At 54.0% G+C, this 5,000-nt stretch overlaps 1 long non-coding RNA gene across 1 annotated transcript in view; it reads left to right on the top strand.

The window, feature by feature from the left end:
* The first annotated feature begins 453 nt into the window (after positions 1–453).
* The window catches only part of LOC126928355 (uncharacterized), a 7,362-nt gene continuing 2,815 nt past the window's right edge, over positions 454–5,000 (top strand). Inside the window, exon 1 of the long non-coding RNA XR_007716574.1 lies at positions 454–800. This is a non-coding gene — a long non-coding RNA (uncharacterized LOC126928355). The remainder of the gene's footprint in view (positions 801–5,000) is intronic.

Raw genomic sequence — 5,000 nt, 5'->3', positions numbered from 1 at the left:
AGGGGACCCGGGTTACTGTATGGACAAAAAGTCTGGGAAAGTACCCGTTACCAAAAATTGCATATATGTATGTATGTCCCTATCTACTTCCCGCAGGGAGGGCTCGCTTTGCGAGCCTATGGGGGCTGGCAAACCCACGTTCCCGCAGCCAGGGGGACCGTCGGGACAAGCGTCCCGTTACGTGAGTCCCTATGTACACCGCAAGGAAGGTTGCCGGCGGAGAGAGGCAGCCTCACTCTCTCCAAGGGGCCTTGGGTAGTAGCGCACCCACGATCCTGATGCCAAGGGTGGGACCGTCGGGGAAAGTTCAGGGTTTGTAGGCGCCCTGTAAGCCCCGCTTACGTGAGTCCCATCTGGGTCTGCCGAGCTCGGTTAGCAGGACGCCGGGCCGGTAGTGACGTGGCCGTACATCCACACGATAGTCCCACCAGCGACTTAGGCTGGTACCACGGGCGGGTCGAGTTATAGCCCGGAGGGAGTAGCGACCCCTCTGCTCGGCCAAAAATGGGTATGGACTCGTGGTGGCAGTGGTTGATGGCCAAGATGCTGGCAAGAGGGCCGAGTTAAGGTGTTCGTCCTACACCGAATGGTCTACGGCGTGTGAGCAGCGTCCCAACTGCTCCGGTACCGTCCCGGTAGACGGTAGGGCTTAGAAAGGGCCCCGTTCGACCTGAGACGAGCGACAGCCCCTGCAGGCCTAGCTAATCCAGGAAGCAGGGCACTGTGTGCCTTGCGCGATGGTTGGGCGTTTACCCAACCCCAATTGGTCCAGGGGACCCGGGTTACTGTATGGACAAAAAGTCTGGGAAAGTACCCGTTACCAAAAATTGCATATATGTATGTATGTCCCTATCTACTAGTTTCCAAGATGGCGGCAAGTGGGACGGACGCGTGCACGTCGCTCCGCAGTCTATAAACGAAAAAACCGGGCAAATTAAAAAGTTCGGGCGTAAAAATTAATTTAAAGCAAAGTGGGAGTGCCGAGGAAAACGTGTAGTTAAAAAGAATCGTGGAGATCGCCGAATTCAGAGCGAAAAAAGCTAATGTAAATCGCCACGTGCGAAAAGTGAGGTTAGCTGACGCGACGGATAGGAAAAACCGAAAAATCAAAGATCTCGGGAGCGAAAAATAATTCAATAGGCAGAGTTAGTGCTTAAAATAAAGTGCATGCAAAAATATTAGTGGAGATTTCCGCAATAAGCGCGGAAAAAGCAAAGAAAGTGCCGCGTGTGCGAAGCGAGGTTAGGCCACGTGGCGGACAAAAACGCGTTAATCGAAGATCTCGGGCACGAAACTAAAATAATAGGTAGTGCGAGCGCTAAAAAACATAGTGCACACCGAAAGTTTAGTGAAAATTGCCGCAATAAGCGCGGAAAAACAAAGAAAGTGCCGCGTGCGCGAAGTGAGGTTAGGCCACGTGGCGGACAAAAACGCGAAAATCGAAGATCTCGGGCACGAAAACTAAAATAATAGATAGTGCGAGTGCTAAAAACATAGTGCACACCGAAAGTTTAGTGGAAATTGCCGCAATAAGCGCGAGAAAAGCAAAACAAAGTGCCACGTGCGGGAGGATAGGTTAGCGGACGCGCGGCAGCCATCTTGGGTCGAGCGACCGAAGCGCCGCCGCCCGGGCATCTTGGGAACCAAGAGCACGCTGCTAGGCGGCAAATTCAAATTCAAATTCAAACCCAGGGGTTTTGAACTGTGAAGAGCACGCCGCCGGACTCAGCGCGGGAGTGCTCGCGGGAACAAAGCGCCAACTGAAAGTCCGCGAGGGGGATTCAATACGCCGCTGGACATAGCCACCGGGAAGCGAACAGCCGCAGCGGCAGCCGCAAGAAGCGGCAAGGAGCCGGTGATGCCGACGCTAGGGCACTCGTCGCCAGGCGCAGAGGCCAGAGTGGTCCTCCAACCCCTGAGGAAACAGATGGAAAAGAACGAGGCCACTCCAAGCCCGAGGATACCAGAGAAGACGATGAGAGCAAGCCTGGGGAGAAACAACCCCCCCAGAGATGAGGAGAGATTGACCGGGGAGGATAAGCGGCAAGTGCCCGATATAAAGGCACAGGCCAGTGACATAGAGAGGAAGGTCACGGCGTTCTGCTTAGACTCGGCCAGGAAAATAAACAAGGAACACGCCGCAGTAATCCTACGGCACTTCAAAGAAATGAGGGGCATTGTAGACGAGCTACTGCTCCATAATAGCTACCTGACAGGCAGGCTAGAGCAGAGTGCCGGAGATGAGAAGAATAAGGAAACGGCGATAATGAACGCCGTCAACAAAGCAACCAGGCGGCTAGAAACAGCCGTCTTGAGAACGACGCAGCAGGAACAGAGGGAGCCGACATATGCCGAAAAAGTAAAGATAACGAGCAACAAGGTCGAGCAGACGGCGGTCAAGCCGCCCAAAAATGTGGTCATAATTCGACCGGAAAGAGAAGGTGGCGAGATTCAAACGAGCGAAGAAGCACTTGACGCGGTGTTCACCCTAGTGAATCCCCGCAAGAGAGGAATCCAAGTTACGGCCGTCCGGAAAATAAAGGGAAACGGCCTAGCCGTTGAGACGACGAAGCCGGAGAGCCTAAAAGAGTTCACCGAGAACTCGAAACTAAAGGAGGCTGGACTAAAAGCTAGCACGCCGCAGCGGAGACCCCCCAGGATGATCATCTACGACGTCCCGAGGGACATTCCAGAGAAGGAGATCCTGGCCTGCATGAGGAAGCAGAACCAAGAAAGACTAAATGAGGACGACGTTGCAGCCATCAAGTTCTGCTTCAGGACCGGCAGAAAGGATCAAGAGGAGACGAACTGGGTCATCGAAGTGCCCCCCCAGGTAAGGGAGAAACTATTGAAAGGTAAGATCTTCCTCTCATGGAATGCCTGCAAAGTTAAAGATTACATAGCAATTAGTCGCTGCTACAAGTGTCAAGGATACGGACACGTGGCAAAATATTGCCGCGTTAACTACGAAATCTGCGCGCACTGTGCAGAAAGTGGGCACAGCACTAAAGAGTGCAAAGATAAGGATGGGCACGCCACCTGCGTAAACTGCAAGAGAGCAGGGAGGAAGGGCGACCACGCAGCTTCCAACGCGAAATGCCCAATGTATACGAAAGCCTTGGAAGCAATAATAGCAAGGACGCAATATGTATAAAGAGCAACGCAGGGACAGAAGAGGACTTGGGAGGAAAAGGGAAATAAGGATCCTGCAGCACAACATGCAGCGATCCAAAACAACTCCTTATGAGATCCGGACGCAAATGGACGCCGATGGGGATGACATAATATTAATGCAAGAACCATACAGCGTCGATGGGAAAATACCCGGATTCGGCACAGGAGTCGCGATCGCCTGCAGAGGGTCGAAGCACAACCCGCCAATGGCGGCCGTAGGGATAAAATCAGAGACCCTAACGCCCCTCGAGGTCGCCGAACTCTGCACAACACACTGTTCCTGCGTGCAGATAAGCGACGGGGAAACAGAGGTGTACGCGGCAAGCCTGTACTTTCCGCCGACAGGAAACATCGAGGTCGGCGTGCAACAGTTGGAGAAGGTACTACGGTGTCTCAGAGGCAAGAGGATCATCATCGGCCTGGATGCGAACGCAAAATCACCGCTGTGGTGCAGCAGGAGCACCGACGACAGAGGCGAGGCCCTAGAGGCAGTCATAGCGCAGTACGGTCTCCATGTCCTGAATCAACCAGGACAACCCCACACGTTTGAAACAACTCGAGGGCGATCAAACATAGACGTGACGATGGCGAGCCCAGAGGCAATACTCCTTGTAAAGGGCTGGAGGATACGCGAAGATGGTACCTCCAGTGACCACCGGATACTGGAGACGCTCCTCGACTTCGGGACGAGAAGCACCACACCGCAGCTTCAGGAAAGACGCTATAACACGCGAAAAGCCAACTGGGAGGTATTTCAGAGTGCCCTCACAGAGAAAATGGAGGCACTCAAAGAAACAACCCTCCAGCAGGCAGAGGACGTCGAAAGAATGGCCGGGCAACTCCAGGCAACCCTGATAGGTGCCTGCGACACCGCCATCCCAAAGAAGAAATGGTACTACAGGTCAGTACCCTGGTGGACGCCCGAACTCACCAGAGCAAAGAGAAACACCTACCAGGCGAGAAGAAGGTATCAGGGGGCCAGGGACCCCGCTACGAGGGAGCAGGAGAAGCTGCGGTACAGGTCAACACGAAAGGAGTATAAGAGGATGCTCGCAAGAGCAAAAATCCAGAGCTGGCAGGACTTCGTCACCAAAGAGGGTAACAGGGAACCTTGGGGCATCGCTTACAAAACAGTCGCAAGGAAACTCAGAGGAGAGGAAACAACATCGACGCTGAAGACGCCGCTCGGATATACCTCCAACTGGCGAACGACCGCGGCAGCGATGTTGTCCGCACTTCTACCCGAAGACGAGGAAGACACCGAAACGGAGGAGCAGAAGGAAATAAGGCGGAACTCGACAAACCCCCCCAACGTAGAAGACACCCCTGAATTCAGCTTCGAGGAACTCAGTGACGCCGTGAAACGGCTGAGGAAGGGGAAGTGCCCAGGCCCCGACCTGATTGAGGTCGAAATAATCCAACGGGCCTGGGGAAGAATACACCAGGAGCTCCTAAGGCTCATGAACGGCTGCCTCGCCTGGGGAATATTCCCCAAACGGTGGAAGGTCGCAAATGTTATCACCATCCCCAAGGGACCGGATCGGGACAGAAGCAATCCGAAATCCTACAGGCCAATCTGTCTGCTCTCCATGATAGGCAAGCTGCTAGAAAGGCTAATGGCCACCAGGATGGCACCTATCTTCCACGACCACGCGCTCTCCTCCGACAGACAATATGGCTTTCGCCCCGGAAGATCGACGGTGGACGCGATCATCAAGCTCCGCGAGAAAATCGAGCAAATGAGCGAGAAGAGGTACGTCCTCGCAATAGCACTCGATATATCAGGAGCCTTCGACAACGTCTGGTGGCCGAACGTGCTGCACGAG

This window comes from Bombus affinis, unplaced genomic scaffold (genome assembly GCF_024516045.1).
Source record: "Bombus affinis isolate iyBomAffi1 unplaced genomic scaffold, iyBomAffi1.2 ctg00000870.1, whole genome shotgun sequence".
In the NCBI taxonomy this organism is placed as follows: Eukaryota; Metazoa; Arthropoda; class Insecta; order Hymenoptera; family Apidae; genus Bombus; species Bombus affinis.
This window is presented reverse-complemented; position numbering and strand designations above follow the sequence as displayed.